The sequence below is a fragment of the Odocoileus virginianus genome, chromosome 8 (assembly GCF_023699985.2).
Source record: "Odocoileus virginianus isolate 20LAN1187 ecotype Illinois chromosome 8, Ovbor_1.2, whole genome shotgun sequence".
Lineage (NCBI taxonomy): Eukaryota > Metazoa > Chordata > Mammalia > Artiodactyla > Cervidae > Odocoileus > Odocoileus virginianus.
In genome coordinates this window covers 58,216,914-58,244,726 of record NC_069681.1, presented here as the reverse complement: position 1 = coordinate 58,244,726, position 27,813 = coordinate 58,216,914, and the positions used below count along the sequence as shown (strand labels likewise).

General features: G+C 41.0%; 1 protein-coding gene across 7 annotated transcripts in view; it reads right to left on the bottom strand.

The window, feature by feature from the left end:
• KLF12 (KLF transcription factor 12) overlaps positions 1-27,813 on the bottom strand; it is a 708,032-nt gene that overhangs the window by 495,682 nt on the left and 184,537 nt on the right. The window contains exon 1 of one of the 7 annotated variants that reach the window (XM_070471581.1): positions 12,833-13,378. The exons of 1 other annotated variant lie outside the window; for it this stretch is intronic. The gene's annotated coding sequence lies outside the window, so the exon portion shown is untranslated. Of the gene's footprint in view, positions 1-12,571; positions 12,768-12,832; positions 13,379-27,813 lie in introns of those variants that run through there. 5 more of the 7 variants (XM_070471579.1, XM_070471574.1, XM_070471580.1 and 2 more) reach the window with 5 other exon arrangements.

The following is a 27,813-nucleotide window of genomic DNA, read 5'->3' as shown; positions in this document are numbered from 1 at the left end:
CTAGAAACCAGGAAATAATAACTAAAGGAAAGTGTCAACTTTGGCTGATGGAGTTTTAGGAAATGGTATTTCCCCTGCTTTGCTGGTAAAAAACCTTTCCTCAAAGCAATGTGGCAATATTTTGAATCAATAATCCCACCCTGGTAATCAATACCATAGGTCTGTAATACATTTATTACAACATTGGTTTTAATGGCAAAAACTGGAAACAAAGTATTGCCCATTAGTAAATTAACAGTTAAACAGAGTATAAAACCATCCCTTAGAATATACGCAACAGTTTAGTTTTGTTTTTTTAACAGGTTAAGTTGTTGCAGCTAAGTGGGAGGATTTTCCTTAGGCAGTACTAAATGAAAAAAGGGTCTCCAAAAAAAATCTGTTTTTTCTAAGTGTGACCAAAAACCATGTGTGCATATGCATTTTTAACACTTATGGATATGGAGATAAATATGAAGACACATAATAGTTCTGATGACAAGAGTAATGGGGGAATATAATCCTACTGTTGGCTACAGGAAGAAGGGAAGCTAAGTAAAAAAGAGAGAAAGGAGTTCACTATAAAAATGAAATTGAGTGATCTCTTGGTTCTTTTGGTAGCATATTGTTTAGCCTCCATGTGTTTTGTGTTTTTTACTGTTTTTTTCAGTGGAAGCAACCTGAATGTCCATCAACAGATGAATGGAAAATGAAGATATGGTACATAAATACAATGAAATATTACTCATAAAAAGGAACACAATTGGGTGATTTGTAGTGATGCAGATGGAACCTAGAGTCTCTCATACACAGTGAAGTGGGAACAAGAAAAACAAATATTGTATATTAATGTATGTATAAGAAATCTAGAAAAACGGTACAGATGAACCTATTTGCAAGACAGGAATAGAGACACAGACATAGAGAGCGAAGTGTGGACACAGTGGGGGAAGGAGAGGGTGGGACAAATTGGGAGAACAGGACTGACACATACACACAACCAGGTTTAAAAGAGAGAGCTAATGGGAAGCTACTGATAGCTCAGGAGGCCAGCGAGGTTTCCTGTGATGTCTTAGAAGGTGGAAAGGGGGCGGTGGGAGGGAGACTGGAGAGGAAGGGGATGTATGGATACATAAGGCTGACTCACTCTGTTGTACAACAGAAACGCAACGTTGTAAAGTAATTATACTCCAATAATAAAATAAAAACAAAAAACTGGATGAAACAAAATGAACACCAATGCCTTAAAAGGTAAGGGGGGAGGGGCAGGTTTAAAACAAAACAAATTTGTCCCTACTGAGTAGTTGATACACAATGCTACTATAAAAATTTTAGTCAAATGCAATGAATGAAACGTGATTGAATGCTGGATAGAAAAAAAAAAAGTGTAAAAGACATTTTTGGACAACTGGAGAAGCTGAATATAGACTGGATATTAGGTGACATTATGGAGGTTTCTGAGTTCGTTTTCTGAGATGTAATAATAGGATCACAATTTTATAAGAGAATGTCCTCATTCCTAACAGAGCATGCTGATGGTGTAACAGGAGAAAAAAATGAACAAGTGGACATTTACCATATTTCATTGTATCCACTGATTATAAGATGTACCATTATTGTGTAATAATTAAGACAAAAATGCTGCTAATAAAAATACTACATGCTTTCAAAATAAACAAAATAAAATAAAAGTTTAAAGTCTCCACACCATGTACCTACTTTTAACAAAGAGATATATTTGTAAATACTGCTAAACAAGTGAGTTTCTACAAAGCTTATTTCCTGTAGAGTTGAAGTGGTAATCCTTTAAAAAACTAAGTCATAAAAGAAAGAATTCACATTTAAATACCATAAATATCTAGCTTTGAGATGGTTGTAAACATTACAGAATATCTTTAAAATGTATATACACATTTTATGTATAATAAATGTGCAATATACAGTTTTTGAAAAAAGAAAAAACTTGTGAAAATCACATGTTTAAATGGAAAAAAAGGTTTTCTGCTAAGATTAAAAGGTCTTAGAAGAGACTAAAACAAAAACCTGACACTCTCAAGGGTATTATTTTTAGGCACATAAAAGATCCACATAAAGAAAATTAACTCAAGCAGGATACACTAGTATGGCCCTTCTTATGGATTCAGCTGTGCTATTTTTCCCAATCCACCTATACATTAGGGCTTTCATTAGGACAAAGCCCGTGTTTTATTTACCTAAGTATTCTCAGCACCTAATATCACCCCTGATATGAACCACCTCCCTAACTTTCTTCAGAATATGGATGCATTCCAATTGCACAGTCTCATCTAGGATTAACTGGGCTGACCTATCCAAGCTGTTATATATGGAGTTTGATATACTCCTTAAAAATGCTTTGGAAGGAGATAAAAATTCAACCAATAATATTCACTGAATAGCCCCATCTAAGCTAAACATTAGCAGCACCACCTCTGTGTACAATGTGGACTACCCAAATGTCTGCTTGTTAAGACTAAATCAAGTAGGAAGACAGCAATAGAATGAAATGGAAACAAATTATCTTACTGGTGTTGGAAATCAAGCTTCTAGTTTTTACTTGACTATCTTCAAGCTATTTTACATTCACAATCTTATTTTACAGGATTGTAAGGATGAAACTAAAACCACTTTATGAACCTCAAAGCACCAAGCAATTTTTTTTGCCAGCCCCTACTTCTCAGGTATTCTACTAAATTGTCTTAATTACAAAGCTACTTATACATAAAACACAACTGCTTCTGCCTAGAGCCTTGGTATAGTCCCAATATACTCAACAGACGGCTCAGTGTACAATAAAAATTCCATCAATGCTCTTTATAGACTCATTAAGAGTTCATTTGTTTCTTATTATATGATCTCTCAAAATGAAGTATTTCATGTGTTTGCTTAAGTGTCCTGTATTTCTACCCACAGCAGAAAAGCTAATGCTAGTTCCACAAAATAGCCCTCTTCAGATATTCAACCACTCTAACATAAAGTTCCTTTCTAAATATCCCTTCGGCTGACTCTGACCTTCTGTAAAATTGATCAATGTTAAAGTTTTCCCTTTCATTGATCTTAGGTAGAAAAAACATTTTATTCTTATATGTTAAGGCTTTTGATCAAGGCTAAAATTCCTATCGTTTATAAATAAAATACATATCAAACCTCTTCAGCAATACGAAAAAAAATTTCATTAGACAGTTTCATATAAGCTTTTATTAACTTTATTTAATCAACCATCATTATTATTTTTATTATCCAAATAAACCTTCTCTAAATTCATGGAACAAGAGCGGGGAGAGAGGTAGAAGAGGGGTTCAGGATGGGTGGGACACATATACACCCATGTCTGATTCATGTCAATGTATGACAAAAACCACCACAATATTGGCCACCAATTAAAATAAATAATTTTTTTTTAATTTCAAGAAATAATAATAATAAATAATGAATCCAAAAAAAAATTCATTGTTAACATTGTGTGCACACTAGCCAAGCATATCCCAGGATCTATTTTTTGGAAAAGAAAATTTTCTGGTAATACAGCAAATGATAAGAGGTTCGCCAACACACCAAAAGCCATCAGCTCTAAAAGATAACAGAAAAGGAGGTGTAAAACAGATGCCAAACTAGCTGTTTTTAATTTGCTCTCCTCTAGCAGGTTTGTTTTTTCTTTTCTATTAAGTAAAACATTTTCCATGAAGGACTTTTGCCACATATCCACTAAAAACTTGAAGCCTTTGATTTCCCAAATAGGAGCAATTTTTCTCCCCTACATTTTGTTGAAACATCTTAGAGCACTTGATCCATGTATCACAAATTACTATGGATTATAATTATCTGCATAAGTCTTACCTCCCCCACTTGATTTTCAACCGACTGATGATGTCCTACCTACTTTCATACATAATTCCAGATACATGGTAGGAGCTAAATAAGCATAAGTCAAATGAGTAAGTAAGGCATTTTTAACATGGATAATACATTTTCATTACTTTTATTATGCCTCTGACTTTAACAGCTTTCAGTTCGGTTCAGTTCAGTCGCTCAATCATGTCCGACTCTTTGCAACCCCACGAACCACAGCACACCAGGCTTCCCTGTCCATCACCAACTCTCGGAGTTTACCCAAACTCATGTCCATTGAGTCAGTGATGCCATCCAGCCATCTCATCCTCTGTCGTCCCCTTCTCCTCCCGCCTTCAGCTTTTATCAAATACCAACTGCATGTTGGCCAGAATTTACTGGTCTACTATTAACATTATGGAACATTCTGTAGAGTTGCCTTCTAAAATAATTTCTTTGGATTATCTCAATTTGTTTTAGTACATACATCAGCAAACACAGAGTTGGCTTCTAGACTGAAGTAAATATTCTAGTAAATGTATTCTAGTAAAAGTATATCAACTTAATCTACAAGTAAAATAAAACAGCCTCTAAAGACAACATCTATTTGTCTAAGACTCCCATTTTTGTGCTCTAATTCTCTACAGTAAGACTAACTGGAATAGCATATTTAATGCTAAAGGGAGATAGGGGTAACACAGAGGATAGATAGATCAAAGGTTTTTCAGTCTTCACATCTCTGCTTTAAAGCTAACTGGCTATTGCCAACGAAGACAGACTTGGAAAATCAGTTTCCACATCTATAAAACAGAAACCATAATATCATGCATACATACTCAATGACCGTTTAATAAATAAAGGAAGGAATCTCATGTTTCTAATATAAACGCACTCCTACAAACTTGTACAAAACTCAAATATGTATAAGTTAAGGGTTTAGACTGACATTTTAAAGGACATCCCTCCCAAAGGAATATTACAAAATCTGTAATTATACACACTTTTAAATAGTGTTATTAAAAACAGATGCATAGCATTTTGTATGTTCTGTCATCTTATTTTTTAACAATTTATGAGCTTACCTCCATTAAACATTTTCAATAAAGATTCTCCAATTTTCAGCACATCTAATGATTTCTTTATCTCAACTGGGCTTCTTTTCATAGGGAGAAAAAAAAAATTCAGGAAAATATAGTGAATTGTGAAATGGTTAAGAGAAGGGAATATATTTATTAGAGATGAAAAGGCACAGATAAGAAATGACCATGATATCTGACACTTGGCTACTGAAAGGACAGTCACAGAGACTGAACACTTGGTCTGGTCTTCTTACAACCAGAAGCAGGAATTTCATTTTCCCTTTTTTTTACTCAGTTTGTTAATGAAAGGCAAAGAGCAGCAACATTCTCAAACAGTTTTTTAAATTATTATCACAAACAGCAAAATCATGGCTGGCAGGAGGGGGCAGACTACTACTTGGCAGACAGCCCCATCTTACAAGAGCTAAAAAAAATGCCTTCATGAAATGATGTTCCTAAGTCAAAATCCACTGTACAAAAGGTACTTTAGGGGTCTCCACATATAGTATTCAAAGTGGCAAGTATCTGAAAGTCAACTATACATGCCTGGTTACTAAAAAGTACATATTAAGTAAGCTAAGACTGGAAAAGCACAGTGCCTAATTTCTGTATTATAGCAGCTGCACAGTACACAGTAGTAATTTTGTCAACTGCCTTTAAGAGAGGAATCAATATACCGGAAGGGATTAAAGTTTTTTCTTCCAGTTTTATTGAGATATAATTGATACATAACACTGTAGAAGTTTAAAGTACAACATATACCATAAAATGTTTAGTAAACATCCCATGTTTCATATAAATACAAAATCATAAAATTCTGTGATGTGGTAAGAACTCAGGATTTACTCTTAATAACTTTTATATAGAACATACATCAGTGTTGATTATATTTAATATGTTGCATGTTACATTCCTAGAACTATTTATCTTATAACTGGAAGTCGGTACCTTTTGAGCAGACTAATATTTACTGAGCACTAAATATGCCAAAGAACTGATGCTTTCTGATGTAGTGAACTGATGTAGTGCTGGAGAAGACTCCTGAAATCCTTGGACAGCAAAGAGATCAAACCAGTCAATCCTCAAAGAAATCAACACTGAATATTCACTGGAAGGACTGATGCTGAAGCTCCTATGCTCTGGCAATCTGATGAGAAGAGCCGACTCACTGGAAAAATACAACCCTGATGCAGGGAAAGACTGAGAGCAGGAGGAGAAAGGGAGACAGAGGATGAGATGGTTGGATGGCATCACTGACTCACTGGACATGAGTCTGAGTAAACTCCAGAAGATAGTGAAGGACAGGGAAGCCTGGCAGGCTGTAGTCCACAGGGTTGCAAAGAGTCAGACATGACTTAGTGACTCAACTACAAGATATGTACAAGGTTCTACATATTGGAGGCTTTGCAGGCATTACCACAATTTTGACCCTCAAAAACATTCCCCAAAGTTGACATTACATATTCTTGTTTTTGTTTTTCTTTATCAATGAGTGAACTAAGACTTGGAGAACCAACCTGCCCAGCTAGATGGCTAAAAACTGGGTTGCTTAAGGTATTAAATCCAGCATCAGTTAACCCCACTACAAGGAGAAAGAAAGTTCAGAAAAATGCAGTGAGCTGTGGAACGGCTAAGAGAGGTGAATATATTTACCAGAAATGAAAAGGTATAGATAGGAAACGACCATGATATTTGGCACTTAGTTACTAAAAGGATAGTCATATGGACAGTTCTCAATTTGTTCCTTGAGTAAGTACTTCAGCACTATATGATCAGTCACTATGTTAGAAGCCAGGAAAGTAACTATGAAGATTCATTTCCTGCTCTCAAGGGGCTTATTATTGGGAAGGTACAAATCAACGAGCAATTACACCAGAAGGAATATCGTATGCTATGGAGCTAGAGATTACAGTCTGGAACCCAGGGTATTCAACAAGCAAGGGATGATAAATAAGAGTCCCACAGAAAGTGATGTTTACAATGATAGTTGTAACATGAACAGGAGGCGGGCAAGGTGTATGTATGACACAGAAAGAGTTATATTGATGAGCTACTTTTGAGTCTGTTTCTAAAAGCAAAGAGTGTGAAAAAACTTGTGTTTCTTAATTAGGGAAAATGCAGCAGGTAAAAAACTATGTAAATTATTGCTCTTAATTTTCTCCAAAATGTATGTGTTTAAAAAAAAATACACATGGCAGAAAAATGTGCACATATAAAAAAAAAATGTGTGGCAGTATATTTTCAAATACCCATTTAAGATCCCCATTGCTACCTCTCTTTATTGTGCATATGCTGTATTGCAACAATGTTTGAGTCTAACCAAGAGACTCAACCATAAATCAGACATAGCTTAATCAACAGAATCCTGGCTTAACTGGGGATTTGCAGTTCAATAGATGGTTCTAAATTATAGTACAACAGCACAAATTTAATGATTCCATAAAAAAAAAATTAAGGGCATTTTTAATGACCAGTTGATAGAGGTTTCAGTTCACTCGCTGAAGAAGTAGCCCGGAGGTTTATAATCTCTAAATAATCCTTGTTGATCTTTATTTTCTACTTTTTATAAATGATCACAGAAACTATTTTCATGTATCTTCCTTTGAAAAAGTTTAGATGCTTCACCTGCATTATATAAATATTAACAATCAGTAACTTTTATATCAGCTACATAGAAACTTTTTAAGAGTGACTTTCTCAAGGTCATAGAGCAAATCTCTGGTGAGACAGGAATGGAATTCATGACCTTTGACTGCCAGAAGTTTTCTACCCACACTCGGAAATTCCTTCTCCATAAGTGTAATTTATATGCTCACTTTGAGGGACTGGAAAGTTCATCCCTTCTAGGGCAGGGGATGGGGGCTGGGGAGGGAGAAATTTTTCCGTCAAATCACTTGTCACACAGTTCCTTAGGTTTACAAAGTGATCTTTACCTACACTATTTCATCTTACCCTCACCACCACCCTGTAAACTTGCATGCTGTTTTTCCCATTTTACAGACTCGAAAGAGTTAAAAAATTTAATCAAGGTCATCCAGAGTTAGTAACTGAGACAGCAACACTCCAGCTGCAGTATCTCTGCCACTTAAATCAGTCCTGATTCCAGGATGTATAATCTGAGCAGACACCCAATTCTGAAATGAACGAAGATTTCCTTTACAGTTATTTATCTGATGTTCTACAATCATTTACCTTCCTTGTCATTTAGGTCAGTTGCTTTGTTTTCTTTGGGGCAGGGTTGTTTTCATGTTATAAGTTGACTTGTTAAACTTAAGTGAGAGTAGTATCCCCCAACATAGAATTGAAAAAAAAAAAAAAAACTTTGCCTGTTTTTCTTTTTTTATACATATACAAGTGGGAAGGGGGCTTTTTACCATAATTTGTGGTCATAATATATACAGTTTATGTATGGGGTATATACCAATACAACTAGAGAATCTAAAAACTCACATTCATAAATATAAATACCATGTATATACATATACATACATATGTACATACCTAAAATATACCATAGTCATATATAGTATATACATACACATCATGCCAGCAATTATTGTGAAAAGCCACATATATACTGTTAAGCATGGTGAATGGAGCACATAAAACAATTCCTGGATGTGAATGGCAGCAAACTGTAATAGTGGCAGCTTCCACGGCCTCTGATGGGGGTGGGAAAACTCTCTCAAAGCTCTAAAATTTTTTCATCTTCTACACAGCAATAAAGCAGCAAGGGCTTTCTACTGCTGCATCTGTACCCTGTTTGCAACCAGCCCCAAAACCGCTTTTAATAAATATTCAAAAATATACACCATCAAATGAGCCACAGAAGAAAAGTATGACTTTGAGTTAAAAAGAAAAACGAAAAAAAAAGACAGGAAGAAAGACCATCTCTGAGAATTCTGAGTGAGTATCCTGTAATCTACTGTCGGACCAAAACAAATTTTTATGGAGCAACAGGACTACTCAAGTAGCCACTTTTATGACAATAAACACCCTAAACCGAAAAATCCTTTTGTAACGTAATTACTGAGAATATATAGAGAAAGTAACCATTTAATCCACAGCATGTGTTCCCTACCGCAAAAACTCAAAAGCTGACATCAGATGGGGTGTGGCCGGTCTAGGCCCTGACAATGAATTCTGGCCAGCTGAAGTCAGACAGTTCTCTGGAAGGGCTTGGGACCTGGAAACCAGGCAGGTCTCACAGACCCTAAGGCTACTGCCCTTCTGGGCACAGGGGAAGGCCCATCTGTTTATTTGCATTTTGATTTTGAGAGCCCTGGTTGTGGCAGATGAGTTAAGGCTGTGGTTATAGGGTGCTGCCAGTGACTTAATATTTTTACCCTTACATTTTATCCATACTTAAGACGGAAAGGCGCACATAACTTGTCAGCTGAAAAAATAAACATAAATTTTCAAATGGAAAATAAATGGACACTGGGCAAAAATACAGATATTTCCACTTCAGTAGCCCATGGGATTTTCAAAATGCAAATGATAAAGGTAAGCCACAGCAACCTATTTTAGGAATTATCTACAAAAATGAAAGTTATGTTCAAAAAAAAAAAAGATAATCATGGTGTAAATTCTGAACAAAACTCCTCTGGAATATTTAGCTCGTTTTCATTAATCAACATGGAAGCACAAGTAAGAAAACTTACTTAATTCAAAGAAAGAATAACTTTTCAAAGAAGTTTGTGCCATTTCTAGTGGGTTACAAACTATTTTGCATTAATACACAAATCATCTACCGCTAGATTTAAGAAGTTGACATGAAGATAACTGTTACCCTCACGATATAAAGAAACCATCTGACACCTCCCCAATTTAATGTGATTAACCTCATGTTAATCTGCATAAACATGAAATTCCACACATTCCATGTTGTACCACCATGAAAATGTCCAAGACATTTATATGCTCATCTAGCTAGCAGTATCACTTCACTGTTCAAGATAGTCAACACACCAGATTAACCAACACGGGCCTGAGTTCAAAAAGGTCTCATACAGGCCTAGAGGCCTAAGCCCTTATGTCATCTTAGAAAACACACCTGCATTTAAGACTAAATTATTTCATTACGTTGACAGCAGCCTGCTTCAAGATACGACATCTAAGACCCACTCTGAGTCTGGGGAAGAGCATGTTTACCTTTCCCAGGAGGCTGGGAAGTAATTCCCCAGGAACATATATTTTTTTTAAATGACCAGAACACTAACACTATTACATGCCTGATGGGTGCGCTTTGGAAAGACTGTCAAGCATCCTGATTTGTTTTTCCCTCGGCCTGGGGAAAGAGCGCTCCAGTGTTTGCAGTCCCTCCCTTTTTGTACACACAGCCGCCGCAGCTGTAGTAAACAAGAGCCAGCCAAGAGTTGCTAAGGTCAAGGTCTCAAATGCTATACCAGGACCAATTTTCTCCCAAAGCACATTCAGCTGTGGCAAAGGAATTTTCAGGAGAAAAGTATATATATTAAAGGGCCCATTAGCGCAACCATTTTCATTCAGTAAATAGCCATTCAAAACATTCCAAAATAAAGTTTTAACTGACAAAAGTTTCTTTTAAATGTGCACTACTGACTAATAGATAAATAACTAAAACACTTTAAAAACACACAGAAACCCCTCAAGGATGCTTCTTTATCTCCCACAGCAATAATAGTTTGAGGGCATAAATTATTACAACGTTCTGTGAAACCATCCCAACTTTTACCAGCTTCAGTATATTTCATAGTAGTTATGAATTATAAGGTAAAATAATAAACCCCTTTCCTAATGACATTAGATTCCTGTCAAGTCTGGTATGCTCAAAACCCTCTCTCCCCAACTCAAAGGAGTTTAATCTACTCCAATTGACCAGGCTGCAGCCATAAAGATACAACTTATGCAACCGAATGTTTGTCCTTCAACATCTCTTTAAGCTGCTAAAGTTAAACATTTTCTAGCCTAAAAGTATACCCCTTTATCATAACCCATTTCTATGTGGTTTTTAAGAATGTAAACAACATCTAAATGAGGTTTACAAATAGCACTACCAGCCTATTTTACTTTTTAGGTGAAGGGTCACTGTTTTTGCTGAATGCCAATTTCAAAAAGCCTTTCTTAGGAGAAGGAATACATCCAGGCTTCGAAGCGACCACTCCTATTCCCCCATCACAAGCTGCTGCCCGTTAAATATCACCAAATTCATTCCAAGGCATTTACTTAGCTAAACAACTCTATCCTCCAGTAGGAAGAGGGCATGGAGGCGTCTAGGTGGATTTGCAGAATGACGTCCGTTGATTGGCAGATGTCTACCGAAGCCACTAGATGCACATGCAGTAAATGTAAATAGAGCTGCTCCTCTCCCTGGTGTTACAGGGAAACTGAGAGAATATTAAAGCTGATTTAAAACAAAACATCCGAGGGCTCGGCTGAGGATTCTATTAGCCAGTGGAATTGCTTAAAACAATCCATACAGCGCGACACTTAAACCATCTGTACAGTTAAATTAGAGAGCTGACAATATTAACCACGCAAACTGTTTATCCAGATTACACATTCCGTTGTACTAATACTCTTTAACTCAACACAGAACACAGTCAGCTTTTACCAGCTGAATTAAGGCTATTACTATTAAAGTATGCAAAACTCGAAGCGCAGGGTGAAGGGGGTTGGGAAGCTGCAGGGCATGTAACAAAGGAATTGGTACTTTTTCCAAGCTTTTGCCTCAAATGCACTTCGAAACTGAACTCTTGCGTGCACCCCACCCTTTTCCCCAAAGATAAAAGTTTTCAAAGTTCTAATAGGCAGTTCTCTGCCCAAGAAAAGCAGGACTGACTCTCCCCGCAGGGGAGCATCTAACGCGAACACCAACTAATGTCGCGGAGGTCAAGTACAGTCCTCCTCTAAAGGCAAGAAGCGGCTCCCAGGCCGGCTCCGCGGGCTTCCCGCCCGGGGGGCCCTGCAAAGTTGCCCCTTGTCAACTCCGGCCAGGTCCTCCGTAACTGAAAATAACAGCCTCGGGTCAGCCCCCCGGCTACTTGCACGGACCAGGCACTGTAGCAAGTGGCAGTTACACATCATTACGACCAGAGACAATAATGAATGTGGCACCAGGACCACTATTCATGCCAGCAGTGTCATCTCCGCTTTAACCCCTTCCCCTCCGCTCTCTCCAATGCACACCCACAGCCCACACGGCCCGGTGGGGCAGCTCGTCACCCAACTCCCTCTATTCCTGGGGGCAAACTACTTCCACAAGCTCCCCCCCACCCCCAATTCAGCCCTGGTGTTTTATTTCCCATCCTTGGCAACTGTCAGGCAAACACTGCAAACAACAATTCCACTAGGGATAGAAAAATATTGCTTAATTCACGCTACTTGCTAAGTTCTTTAAAAAAAAAAAAAATGGGGTGGGGGAGAAACCTCCTTTCTTCTCCACGAATCCAACCGACGCTACTTGCTTTGCAAAAGCGTCGCCCTCCCTCTCGCCCCCACGCCGCCCCGCTTCCCAACACTTTCCCCCTTTAAGAACACAGACCAACCAAAATGATTTAACTTGAGCAGATGACAGAAGAAAAATAAAACACGTTAAGAGACTACGGTCTGATCTGGGATGGCACCAGAAGGAAAAAAAAAAGAGGAGGGGGTTGTTTATTTTGATAAGAAACGGAATCGGCACAGACCTGAACAGAAGCTGCGGACCAGGAGAAATTGTTTTCTTTCCCTCACCCAGAGTCCCCCTCTCTCTCTCTCCCTTTCTCTCGCTCTCACACGCGCGCGCGCACACACTCACGCTCGCTCGCACACACACACACGGCGTCACCCGCGCACACTCACACGCACACTCGCACACGCACGGGCAGAGCCTCTCAGCTGCTCTCTGCAGTTCTCAGGAAATGAATGGGGGGCAACCCAGGGAACTGTTGTACTTGCAAATGACTTACCCGGATCACATGATGCGCTAAATGTAGGGTGGGCCGGTGGGTGGAGGCTGCCGAGACGCGAGCCCGGGTCTAGCGTGGGGAGCCTCGCCAGGCCCGCATCGAATTACCCCGGGGCCCAGCCGAGGGGGTTGCAAGACGCCGCTTCTCCTCCCTTGCAGCCCGCAGCTCAGGAAACCGGAGAGGCGCAGGGGGGTGGGGTGGGGTGGGGTAGGGTGGGGTAGGGTGGGGTGAGTTGGGGGGGCGGGTGGTGAAAACACCAAACCCCCAAACAAAAGAGCTCCAGGTCCTCCTCCCCAGAAACAAAGCCCCGCCGCTGCGGGCGAGCCCCGGGGTGGGGCCGAGGGCGGGGGCGGCGGCGGGGAGGGGCTCGCTCAGCAGGCGCTAAGTCGCTTTATTGCCATAAAATGGGGCCCCCGAGCCGCTCCGCCCGAGGATTAGGAGGCGGGCTCTGAGTGTGATGGTTGAAATCCCCTGTGGGAAACTAACCCCTCCCCGCTCGCAGAGGTAGAAGGCAACACCCACTGCCCGGCCCTCGCCTCGCCGCCCGGGCCGCCGGCTTGGGGGGTGGGTCCGCTGAGCCTCCACCCCGCCCCACCCCGCCCCACCCCTGCCCCCGCCCCCCGGCCTCGGCCGCGCTTCGCGATCACCTGCACCGCCTTGCTGCGGCACCCAAAATAACCCACACATGGCCAACTCCGCCTTGGGAGCCGCGGGGCGCGGGGAGCCCGCGGGAGGAACCCCCGGTTTCAACTCCTCGGGAGCGGACTCGCGCGGAGCCGCCAGAAAGTCCCCTCTTTTGTGCCAGAGCGCGCTAGGCTGCCTTAGGAAGGGAATTCGGAGACAAATAAAGCGCGGAGCTCGCTCGGCCCACCCCCCTCCGCCCCCGCCGCTCCCCTCCCGCCCGGGTGGAAACGTGCGGGGAGGGAGCCGGGTGCCCGAGCCGTCCCCGCGGCTCACCCACCAGCTAACTTGGAAAGGTGTGGGCGGAGCCGGCTCCGGCGGCCGGCGGCGGCTCGGGACCGCTCGCGGGGACCGCCCCCGTGGCTCCGGGCATCGCCCGCGCCGGGCAACAATGGGGTCCCGGCCCGGGCAGCCCGAGCGGGCGGTGCCCTGGACGCGGGGGCGCACGCGAAGGTGGGGCGTGCGCAGGGCCGGGTGCGGAAGGCGGTGGGGAAATCATTGTTTGGGTTCTCGAGCGACGCACGTTGCGAGAGAGGCGGGGGCGTCCTCCCGCCCAGCGCTTCACCTTGGCGGGATGAATGGGGGCGAGGCGGAGACGCACCCCCGGTTCCGGAGCCCCGGGAGACGGGGTGCCCGCCCTTGCTCGGAATTTGGGCAGGAAGCGGGAGCTGTAGATACCGGCCAAGGGGCTGCGGGAGAGCGGAGTCCGGCCCTCCCCGCCCCGCGCCCCAGAAGGGAGAAGCGAGCGGCCCGGAGCTGAGTCCTCGACGCCCTTCCCGAGGGTCCCTCCCTCCCCGCCTCCGCGCCCCGGGGAGCGAATCGACGCGATTCTGCGGCGGGAGGGAGAGGAGGCGGGCAGCGCGACCCAGCGCTCCCGCGGCGGCCGGGAGGGCGCGGGGTCAGCGCGGCGCAGAAGGGTCGGCGGGGGCAGGGCGGCGAGCAGACGGAAGCGGGCGCGCTGGGAGCGGAGCGGGCGCGGCGGCGATCGCGTGCGCCACTTTCTTGCAAAGCTGGGTGAGCGCGCTGGGGCTCCCGGGTGGCCGGACACCCCGGCACGGCGCCCCTGAGCCCACCCCGCGTGGGAAACCACCTCGGCAGTGGGAAGGCCTCGAAGGGGAAGTTTATATTAAGGAGAGAAAGATTTGCAAATGTGGCACGAAGTAGGGGTGGGAAGAGAAACGAGGCAGAGGCCGAGAAACAGGAAATGAGAGCGAAAGGACGCATTCTAGCCAGGAAAAAGCCCAGTTCTACATTTCGTGTGGCGGGTTTCCAAACACTTCTAGAGGCCCTGTGTGCGGTATTCATGAAAACAAAGGCAGCGCACTGCCTGATTGTGTTCCATGCCTCCTGCCTCCTGTATGTGAGGATTAGGCAAGGTGGTCCAGCCCGGACGATGATTCCACGGTCCCCTTCGAAGTCTCCAGGGGACCTGCGTCTGAGACACTTGAGAGGAGGGGGGTCTGTCCTGGTCTTAGGATTTCCAAGAGCCAATAAGTGAAAGTGGCCGAATAATTGTGCCCCAGTCCTTGAGCGAAGTATCCTTAGACTAGGAAAGCTTCGGGAGCAGGAAGGTGATGGAAGACTACCTTCTTAGACGTGGATGCGGCCAGGGAATCAGGAACCAGGAAAACGGAACTTGGGGGCTGAGGGGCGCTCCTTGGGGCGGGGTCTCTCCTGGGGAAAACAGGCCAGGACCCCACCCCCTAGCTTGATCCTGGACTCTGGGTAAACAGCCCTTTACATTCGTTTGCATCTGGGTAAAAACATCGTCAAAAGACAAGTTTGAAAACCGATAGAACGTCAACAGACACAGTATTTAAACGGAAAACTCGGCTCTACTAGAAACAGTATGAAGTTTTCCTCTAGGTGGGGCAGGGAGTGAAGGAGGTGAGTTTTAAGAGTGGAAGGATGCTATAAGAAATTATGTCATCGTGGCACTCCTTGTACTAGCAGTTCTTGCTCTTAGAGCGCTGCACTGACCATAAATATATTCTCGAGCAAGTGCTTCTGCACTTGGAAACACTTTCCATAACTGCATTTCCTACCTACGGCTCCAGCCGTGGACATGCTAATAGAATGATGGAAGATAGAAAATAACATAGAAGAATCCACACCAGAGGGATAAGAAAAATACAGATAGGTCAAGGTTAATATTTAGAATATGTGTAATGTGGTTAAAAGAGGGAAGTATACCAAGTATTAGGGGGAAGAAAACTAGCAGATTTTGTTAAATTGAAGTAAGAAAGAATACAAATGTTGAATTAAGGCAACTCCCCAGATATAAAAATGAAACAGTTTAAGAGGGAGAATCACTTCATTGTGTGAGCTGGGAGTGGAAGAATGAAAACAATGAGAGAATAAAGAAGCAGGATATTTTGGGAATTAGGGTGCTGGAGACAATTATGTGTGAGAGTGTGTCTGTGTATAGGCGTACATTTCCAATTCATTTCATGTCATTCCATCTCTGTACAGAACTTGGACTTAAACAAAGTGAAAGTGTTAGTCGCTAAGTCATGTCCAACTGTTTTCAACTCCCCAGACTATAGCCCACCAGGCTCCTTTGCCCATGGAATTATCCAGGCAAGAATACCGGAGTGGGTTGCCATTCCCTTCTCCAAGGGATCTTCCCAACCCGGGGATTGAAACCAGGTCTGCTGCATTGCAGGCGGATTCTTTACTGTCTGAGCTACCTGGGAAGCCAAACTAAGGTGTAAATAACAGGGGAAGGTAACAAGCAGGTCCACATACCCTGGCAAAAATGTGTGCACATCTTTGTCTTTAGTCCCTTCTTTATTTCCATGTGTATTCGGGGATGTGAAAAGTCAGAAAATGCAAAGATGACAGAATTATTTTGCCAAGAATATATAACTGTCTGCATAAAAGAATGTGTTGAAATTACAGAATCATAAAATTTCAGTGTTGAAAGTATACGTAAAATGCCAATTCTTTCTGATACTTAATTCTGTTTAAAACCCAGATGAGTTGAATCAAACATGTTTCCCTAACTTTTTATACTTCATTTATTTAGTCTTTAGTATTGCAAATACCAGAAGAATGATTTAAAGAGGATGAAAGGGAACTTTTGTGGTAACTGAGTGGTTAAGACTCCACCTTGCGATACAGGGGACAAGGGTTCGATCCCTGGCCAAGAAACTAAGATCCCACACGCTCTGGAGCAACCGGGTGGGCCCTGAGCCCAGACACTCCAGAGAGCGGGTGCACCGCAACCAGGATCCCGCATGCTGACACTGAGACCCATGCAACTAAATAAATATTTGTAAAACTGTTTGAAAGAGGATGAAGGTTGGAATTCTGACATTTTTATACACATACCCTATACAAATATGGGATTTCTTTTCCCTAACATATTGGTCAGGAAAAGAACAAGAACAAAAACAACCATAACAAAAAACCATTCACATGCATCCTCAAAGCAAATAATATACCTAATTCAATGTAAATATGCGGCTAAATTTACAACTAGAGATTTTAAATTGTTACCGTAAATGCTACCTACGCAGAAACTTTCTGCCAGATCCTATACTTGCCCAGTTGTGCTACTCTTTGAAAGATTAGTATCAGTGATGGAAAATCTTTTATCATATTAAGAGTATCACCTGCCCCATAGCCTGACTTGTCTAAGGTGATGACTATCCTCAGTATCTGTGTACATGTAAAGTTCTTAAGCCATTGCCTCAGTGTTGTCAAAGACTGCATGGGTGATTTAACACTAATATAGTTTTAGGTGGGGGTTGGGGGGCATGGAGTCCATTTTCAGAAGTAAAAGCTATGTTGAAAGATGAGACCTGACTTGAAGTGAGAATAAAAGTGATTCTCAGAGCTTTAAATAAAGAATATAATCATGATTTTTTCCTAAAGCCTGAAGTGAATATGTGCTGTTGGGTTTTCAGTGCCTGATTTCTGTTTTTCTTGTGTCCATTTGGCCAATAACTGTGCAGCGAAGGGGAATTTTCCTGTTTAAGTATGAGAAAGGCTTGTGAAAGCCTTGCTACAAAAGCAAAAAGCTGGTAATATGGTAAACAACATGTTTCGATTTGAGTGAGGGGCTATCTAGAAATTAGGGGGGACAAGACGTTCAAAACTTTGTTTTATTGTACTCAACACAGTTTTGGTCATTTTAGCTTTAAAATCTTCCTCGCATCCTTACATGTGTCTCTTCTTTTCCACCGTTCCTTCAGAGTCACTTTCATTCACGTCCCCCCCTGCCCCCACTCCCACATCTCCTCCCCCAACTCTGAATTTCCGGTCCATTTCTCCTCTTATACAGCAAAACCTTAATTATTGCATACCTATATTTAAAAATCCTAAAGTGGAAAAAATTAGTTTCAATTCAATACAGTGGTATTCTAAAGCACCACTTAGCTTTTTATCTCATACTTCCGTTCCAGCCCAAGTGGACATCTTATAATGCCCCATCCATCCTGGAAGCTTTTACTCTCAATGAAGGTGAAGGTGTTAGTGACTCAGTCGTGTCTGACCCTTGTGACCCCATGGACTGTATCCCTCCAGGCTCCTCTGTCCTTGGAATTCTCCAGGCAAGAATACTGGAGTGGATAGCCCTTTCCTTCTCCAGGGGATCTTCCAGACCCAGGGATCGAACCCAGGTCTCCTATACTGCAGACAGATTCTTTACTGGCTGAGCCGGGGAAGCCCTTTACTCAATAGCCCCCTCTTTGTCCTCCTGTGGAACACTCCCAAAATGATGCCTTGGCGCTCCGTACACCATATGTGAATCTCCTTCATCAAACAATCATCTCTCCCTTCTTTCAGCTTCTTTAAAAAAAAAAAAAAAAAAAGATTTATTTCTTTTTGGCTGCACTGGGTTTTTGTTGCTGCACTCAGACTTTCTCTAGTTGTAGTGAATGGGCTTAGTTTCTCCCAGGCTTGTGGGATCTTGCCAGACCAGGGATCAAACTTAAGGACCATGCATTGCAAGGCGGATTCTTAACCAGTGGACCACAAGGAAAGCTCCTGAGTTTTTTCCCACCCCCCCTCCTTGGTATAATAGAAAGAATGACTCAGCCACTGACCAGATGGTTTTTTATCCTTCTTCTGATTTTCAGTTTTTCTACCTATTTAAATAATATTTCCCTCACACTGAAGGATTAACATTTATTACTGGACCAATTAACATGCTTACTTGGACCAGTGTGAAGTATACCTGAGCAGGCATCCGGCAAATGTCAATTCCCTCACTTCTTCTTAAGGCTTACATTTACATTTACACTTACATCTTTTGGCTTTCATTACATTTTGTTGGCTGTCCTATCACAGGTAACCCTTTGAGGATAAGACCTACATCTAAACCATCTATTTAGCCTTCCGTTCACACTAGTTTGCACGGAGTAAGTAATTAATGGGGCTTCTTAGCTGATTCTAGTGGTAAAGAGCCAGCCTACTAATTCAGGAGATGCAAGAGACATGGGTTCGACCCCTGGACTGGGAAAATCTCCTGGAGGAGGAAATCGAAACCTACTCCAGTATTCTTGCCTGGAATATCCCATGGAAAAAAGAGCCTGGCGGACTATGGTCCTTAGGGTCGCAAAGAGTCGGACACACTAAAGCGACCTAGCATGCCCACATGCACAGGTAATCAGTGAGTGCTAGTTGAATCTATTAAACAATTACTAAAATTAGAATGACATCACTAAAATACAATATAGCAGAAAATCTGAGTCTCCATTTGTGTGCATATATTAAAAATCTGGCATGTGTTGATAAATACCTTTTGATCATTGATTCTAGCAACTTTCTTCTAAAAGTTTGTACATAAAGGCATATATTAGCTTTGAAGAATTTTAACCTAATTTTATTGTCCCTATCATATTTAATCATTTCAAAATTATCCAATCAACTCTAATTTTTGTTTTATTAAAATTAGAATTATACTGTATCGAATGAAAACTCAATTTGTCAATATGAGAGAGGAAATTCACAGCAAATTTGTTTTTAAAAATGGCACTTCACAAGTTTTTAAGTTGCAAACATTGGAATTATAATTTTGTGATAGACATAGTATTCAATTTTAAATATAGCAAGTTGATGGTGGGGTTAATGGCAACCTCTGGGAGGGCTTGCACCAGGGGGGACCTTCCAGGACCACTGCTGCCAGGACCCCCATCCCGGCGGCAAGCCACTACCAATCCTTGCCTCTATGGGAGACCCTCCCACTAGCAGGGGACACCACGTGATCCCTGGTCTGGGAAGATCCCACATGCGGCGAAACAACTAAGCCCCTGCCCCACAACTACTGAGCCCATATGCCTCACTTAGGCCTGTGCACCCTGAAGCCTGTGAACCACAACCAAAGAAGCCACGGCAATGGGAAGCCCATGCACCACAAGGAGAGGGTTGTCCTGATTCACTGCAACTGGAGAAAGCCCACATGCAGAAGCGACAACCCAGCACAGCCAAAAAAGTAAAATAAATAAAAAACATAAGTAAATATAACAAAGTAAGGCTTATCAGGTTTGACTATAGCTATCCTTGGCTTTTAAAATTTTACAAATGAAAATTGGACCCCCATGAATCAATTTACTTCAGCTAATGTGTAGATGCTTTACAGAATACCACTTTAATTTCATGCTGGATGCAAAGGACTAGCCTCAGTATTATAAGCATATGAAGATGAGCTTAGATAAAACTAATGAATAACAATAACACAATGTACGCTTAAAATACTCTGGGTGAAGTTGTATCTATTTGGAAATACTGGGGAGAAGGTTGCACTTAAAAGATGAGTAGAATATTTTTATTTCTTAATAACATGAAGTGTGTCATGTATATGAAATAGTATGCATCATGCACATGTGGCCTCTCCCTCACTTAAGAAATAGATCCTTTTCAGTACTTTCTAAGCCACCCGCTGTGGTCATCCCAGTTGCATCTCTCTCCTGTCCCTCCAGGGGTACCTGCATGCATGCTAAGTCGATTCAGTCATGTCCGACTGTTTGCAACCCTGTGGACTGTAGCCCTCCAGGCTCCTTTGTCCATGGCAAAGAATTCTCCAGGCAAGAATACTGGAGTGGGTAGCCACGCCCTCCTGGGAATCTTCTCAACCCAGGGATAGAAGCCATCAGAGTCTCATGTCTCCTGCATTGGCAGGTGGGTTCTTTACCACTAGTCTCACCTGGGAAGCCCCCCTACATGGGTAACTGCTTTCCACCTTGGGGTTTATCACTTCATTGCAATTTTTATTATTAATAATTTTGATCTTGACATAAAGTCTCCATATCATTATTATTCCTAATAATGAATTGCTGTTATCTATTTAAATTACTGACCCCACCACATTCAAGTTTTTCCAAATGTTTGCAACTATACTTATATTAAACACCTTCTTTCTTTTTTAAAAAAGTATCTTTTAGATAGTTTCCACCAGTTTCAATAGTGTAACTGAAATGAAGATTATGAATTTGTTTCTATTATTTTAGAAACACATTGCCAGATTATTTTCATAATATTTTATCGGGTTAACATGACACCGTCATTTATGAGAGTGCTATTTTCCCAGTGTTCTTGCTCAGGCTGGGTAGTGTTTTGAAATTTGGAAAAAAAAAAAAAAAACGCTTTAAGATAGTAAACAAGAGTGGTTTGAAATTTAATCGTTTGATTAGTAATGATTGAACTATAATCTAGAAATATAAATGCGACATTGGCGGGTAGGATGTTTGGGCTGTCAAACTGCTATTGCCACAGCCTGGCTAAGAGGATGCAAGTCTGGCTACAATAAGAAATGGGTGTTGGAACAGCTGTGAAAGACATTACGCATCCAAACTCTGAAATTCAACATCTTGTTAAGTATTTAGGGGAAGGGATAGAAGGGAAAGAAAATGGGAAATTTTGCCTCAATTTTCAATCCTGGTAATAAGAAAGGAAAAGGGGGTCTTAAAAATATGGGATTCATCCTTGTTTTTGCTTTTGATAAAGGTGTAAGACATCTAAATAGATATTTAATTCTACCACATTGGAAGCTAAAAATAACAAATTAGGTAACTGATCGAGAAGAAGAGAGAGACAGAAAAAAATTAAAATCTCTCCAGAAATGTGGGAATAAAATAACATGAAATGAAAATAGGGGCAGAATGAGAGAAGGAGGAGGAAAGGGAGGAACATCACTAGATTGATGAAGTATTGCTTTGCTTTCATCTGCAACAACAGAAAACCTAGCTAATGTCTGCTTAAGATACATACCTGCCCCCCTCACACCCTTGCAATGAAACAAGTCCAAAAGTACATGGCTAGAGTTCAAGGCTGTGCAGCTGTTCTCTGGTGCCCAAGGGCCCCCAAGTCCATTTTCTTTTTCTGCTGGCCTTCTTAAAGTGTAACTTTTCTCCCTCCACAGAAAGAAGAGGGAGAAAGGCTGAAGATAAAGGCCAAACTCATTCCTTTTAGAGATTTTCCTCAAAGCCTCACCCATTTCATCCGCCTATATCTCACTGGCCAAAATGAGGTCATGTGGCTTCCTAGAGTTCAGTCACAGGAAAGAGGACAACTTAGATGGAATCTGAGACAGCCCGCTAACAGTCTCTACCTTTTGACTATATAATTTTGTGTAATGTTTTAGTCTTAAATTGCAAGCCATTATATTACTGAGACTCTCTGTTGAATTCTGGCTGACAACTAAAAAAAGAAAAACACATCGTAGCCTGACAAGTTATTGACACAGTCGTTGTAAGGACACCATTTCATAAATGACAGAAAAAAAAAAAAAGACTTCGTGATATTTCTTAACACGTACTTTTCCCCACAATGTGATTTTTAAAAATCATTAAAGTACACAAATCATAATGTCATCGATTTAAGATTAATCCATGTGCAATTTATCTAAGGCAAATGTGAATCCCAGTTTAGCTTCACCCAGTGACATAGTCTGGTTGTGGCTTATCTTTCTATTTTATCAATTTACATGTCTTTGAGACTTGAACATTAATTTTTAAAAGCAAGTCACAATCAGAAAGATAGATATAAACTGCATTCATATTTCATACTCAAATATTAGTGAATCAGCAGTGTTAAGTGCTTCTATCTGTTAACCAAAAAGTCCCTAACTCATTATGGATTTTCATCACTTGAATAACCTTTGACAGCTTGCTTTGTTTTTCTTGGTTTCAGTTTTCCTCCCTGCCCTGGGATGGCACCTTCTTTATTAAGATGTGGAGAATAAATGAGGGCTTATGTACCTTCTGAGTACCAAGCTCTTTGAGACTTCACAAGAATTGTGCATGACTACTTGGCTCTGCTGGTGAAGAAGCTGCCTGCAACGCGGGAGACCTAGGTTCGATCCCTGGGTTGGGAAGATCCTCTGGAGAAGGGAAAGGCTACCGACTCCAGTATTCTGGTCTGGAGAATTCCATGGACTATATAATCCATGGGGTCACAAAGAGTCAGATATGACTGAGTGACTTTCACTTTCACCTTTTTTTTCTCACTTCTTAATTATCCCACCAATGCCTTATTCAGCACTCAACACACAAATCCCTAAAACTTTTTTATGGAAAGTAACTTCCAAATTGCCTGGCACATTGTGGGTGCCCTAGGATTATTTATTTTCCTTTTGTATTAGCCAGAACAATTTATTTCTTTAATACAAATAACTCATTCTTTGTTTACTATTAAAGTACACCTAAATATAGTCACCTACTAGAATAATAAACTTTTTGTCAAGAAAAATTGTCTGAAGGAATATATGAGATTTCTATGTTAGTTCGATAAAATGTTTGGACCCAGTTAATTCAGTTACTGAAGATTGGTATTTTCCTAGGTTTGAATTTAGATGTTTTAACTGAGCCATCTCCCAAATTAGTTGGAAGTTAAAAGTTAAAATAATTTAAACTGTATATTTTCTTTTCTTCTCCTCCCTCTCTCCTTCTCCCTGCTCCTACCCCTTCCTTTTTCAAGACAGGGACAAACTGTGGATAATTGATTCAAGAATCCACAAGGACCTAGATCTTCCAGTTCTTTATTTTTATCCAGTTTACAAATTAGGTTTTTGAAACTTTTGTGCAAATTTCAAATACAATTCCATTCTAAGCTCCAGATAAAAGTAGCCATGGCCAGTAGAAGCAAGTCTGCAGAACAAACAAAAACTTTCCTCAAAACAATCCTAAGTGTTACACCCTCTTTTCAACCTGACATCTATTAACCCTGCTTCCCCAGTAGCTCAGCTGGTCAAGAATCCACCTGCAATGCAGGAGACCTGGGTTCTACCCCTGGGTCGGGAAGATCCCCTGGAGGAGGACATGGCAACCCACTCCAGTACTCTTGCCTAGAGAATGCTCATGGACAGAGGAGCCTGGTGGACTACAGCCCATGGGGTTGCAAAGAGTTGGACACGGACTGAGCGACTAAGCACCACACGGCGCATGCGCCACACACTGCTCAAAGCATTTTGATTTGTTTCTAATTCATTCAATCCCACCGAGAATCCTGTGAGCCTCTACTACTGCTGTGACCTCCTCAGGGCCGTCACCACCAACTCGCCCACCTAAGTTGCATGCCCACAAGCACTCTTGACCCTCCTTCCTTTTATCTTTTTCTACACAGCACGTCTCACAGTCTAGGCTACTGCATATTTTGCTTTATTTTTGTTGCTTACTGTCTATCTGCCCCTCTGCAGGACTCCTCCAATAGAGAGGGATTCCATTAAAGCAGAGGATTTTTCTTGCATGTTCACTGGTGCAGCCCATTGTGTTAGAAAACTGCCTGGCATGTAGTAGGCCCTCAAGGAATATTCGAGAATCCACACCATTCCCATTACATAGATGAGGACTCTGAGGCATCTGATGCTTTTGTATCACTTTATCTATAAAGCTACGATTATAAGGATACTGTACAATTCATCACTAATCATTATGATAGAAATCACTTCAATATATACTGTTGGCATGAAAGAGCTTGATAACCTCACCAGACCCAAGGTGAATTTGAGTCTCAGGAATTCAACTGGTTATCACGAGATCATGAGAAGAGATAATTTCTTCAAAAATGAGGATAAAACCAGGACAAGGAAAATCGAATACGTGGCCTTTAGCTACTGCTACTATGTCTGTATATTTGCATATTATTTGTACATTGATTTTTGAGTTAATAGTGTCACACTTTTCTATTTTGCATCAGTCACTGCATATTTGTAGTATATAAGGAATTCTTTAGTCTCAGGAACTAAGTAGTGTAACATAGGGGAATAAATATATAGTTGAATATTGTGTTTTAACTCACTGAGAGAGAATAATTAAACAGAGTCATAATATTTTCATTCTCACATTATGCCTGGTACTTTTATGTCTGCGTATTAAGATGATAGGTGCTATAGAAAGGGCAAATAAATACAACATAGGAAGTCTGTTTAGTTATTTTAGAGCTGTTGTATTGAAATACTGCCTTGTTTACAATTTTCAACTCCACAAATCCTCATCAATTATTAAATATTTTTCTCATTGAATTAAGCAGGTTGACTGTATTTTCTCAGGAAAAACATCAGGTGAAATGCAGGGCTTACTCTTAACATATCAAAATGTTCCCAAATGAATGAAATTCTATGGCTCTATTACACTACCCACCCTGCCCCCACACTAACAGAGTATACATTCTATCTGCTACATAAAATGAAAAAGAATTTAAATTTCATTATTTATTTCTTTGAGGCTGAAAGCAGTCCTTTCCTACTGCAATGACAAAATAAACAAGATAGTTTGTAGAACTGAGCCACTGTGTATCAGGCATCATGTTTGGAACTGTCCTGGATGACTCCAGGGTGGTTACAGTGAAGACAAGTATAGACAAAAGTCAGGGAGAGAATGGGACAATCACATTTTACAGTGAAAAATGCTAAGTGTCATCAGACACCTGACTATTTTTAATTTGGGATGATTATATATCATCTATCTGTTTATCCAAATTACTCATCAAAAAAGTTTGGTTGAGTAGTATTGTACAAGGATACAATTTGCTATTAGCATCCTTCTTCATTTTGAGTTACGTTCATTGTTTATATGGCTTCGTGCCTGCTAGAACTGCTATCCACATGCATGAGTTCACTGGGCAGCCGCCTAGACAAGAAACATATGGCGAAGTCGGCTGCGAAAATCGAGACACACACCATTCGTAATTCTATCTCTTTTTGTGTGTGTTGACTTGTGTCCGTTCATGCACATCTACATTTAGGATCTGTATCTCTTACATTCATGTGCTAATAAAAATATTTATATCATTTCACCTGAACAATACTTATAAATACCACTTTTATTTAGTAACATGTAATCAAGCAGCAAAGAAATATTTTGCCATTTCATCTAACAGCAGCAAAGTTAGAAAGGAGATATGCAATCCTCCATGGATTTGGCACCAAAACCTAGACTTCAGGTTTTTAGCTCCTGCTTCTGAGCCTGGTCTTGGATCAGGTTCCACGGTTAACAACAAACATACTCCAGCACATTTTAAACCTGTGTGTGCAATGTCTTTTTTAGTCTTAGTATCATAAAGTTTTCTAAGAATTATCTTCTTACAACAAGCAAGCAAACTTAATTCTTTGACATTTCAAATCTAAAGGAAGGCTTATTTTTCACTTGGACATGTTTTTAAAAACTACTGTAATTATCTTGGAATTTGGTCAAAGTAGAAGTCTTGAAAATTGGTAGGTCCAGATCTTAAAGTGAGCTTAAAGCAGATACTTAAAGGACACTAATAACTAACAAAGCACACCTAAGATAAAGGGGGGAAGGTTTAAGTGGTCAGAAACCTTTGAATAAAAGAGAACATTAAACCAGCATCTTAACCGTAGAGTTATAAATATGCCAGAAATACAGACTTTACTACTACTCTATGAGTGACCTTGGCCAAGTTGGTTAACCCTTCGTAATCTTTATTTTCCCATTAGGAACAATACCTGCTTGTAAAAGAAATGCTAGACCATGTATCTAAAATAATATTATTTTATTACTATTATTATCCCCAACAGAAAAGCCATTCCTTTCTGCAATAACGCAGTACAAGTTCAATAAACCTCTGGTATAGACTTTGTCAAAATACTGAAGAGAAAACAGAGTAGGAAGACGCAGTGGGTTGGTTTCCTACTTTTAAAAACCAAATCAATCTGTTATATGTTTTCTTAATTTAATTTCCTTTGCCACACTGTCAATACAGAACTAATGCTGCTTTGCAATTTCATAGGACTTTTCATTTAGAAAAGCACTCCCTATTAGTTATTGCTTGTTAAAATATACATGTTAAAAAAAATCAATATGCTAAGTGTTTAATGTGTTTTTTCTCATTTAATGCTCATAATAGCTGGCAAGGTAGGTGATACCATCTTCTCTATTTTGCAAAGAAGAAAACCAAGATCCATGGATATTAACTTGTTTCCAAGGTGACATGGCCAGTAGGAGATGGAAATAAGATTTGTCCCTGGGCTGACGGATGTCAGATGAGTCCTCTTAATCACTATGTAGTCTGTTCCCAAAACTGGTGGAAGAAACTTACTAGTGAACATTTAGATGCTTAAGTGCTGAATACTCACCAAGATTGCCCAGTCTGTGTACATGAGGTTTGAATTCTGTGGATCCTGGCACACCATTGCTCTCATTAGGCTGAATTGTCATTGAAGGCTTTCTATACCTCCATTAGGGTTCTTGAATGAGAAACCTCAGAAAAAATTAATTCGATATTCTCTAATTGTTTACCTAGAGTCTCTTTAGTAGTGATTCTAGTTCAGATGTTGCCTCTCATAGATGTCATAGTGCTGAATGCAGGGCTTCCCTGGTAGCTCAGCTGGTAAAAAATCCACCTACAATGCAGGAGACCCAGGTTCGATTCCTGGGTCGAGAAGATGCCCTGGAGAAGGGATAGACTACCTACTCCAGTATTCTTGGGCTCCCCTGGTAGTTCAGACTGTAAAGAATCTGCCTGCAATGCAGGAGATCTGGGTTCAATCCCTGGGTTGGGAAGATTCAATCCGTAGGTTGCAAAGATCCCCTGGAGGAGGGCATGGCAACCCACTCCAGTATTCTTGCCTGAAGAATCCCCGTGGACAGAGGAGCCTGGCAGGCTATAATATATGGGCTTGCAAAGAGTCAGACACGACTGAGCCACTAACAGCCCAACACAGTGCAGAGGGCAAGAGCCTCTCTCAGGGAACTAAGGCATGACTTTGGTGACGCTGTACTTGTGGCAGTGATTTTCCAAACTGGAGACCGTGGAGCATTGTTCTGGAGGATGCTAACAGGTAATGCAACACAAAGAGTTCTGCATTCTCAAACATTTGGGCAAATTTTAATGATACA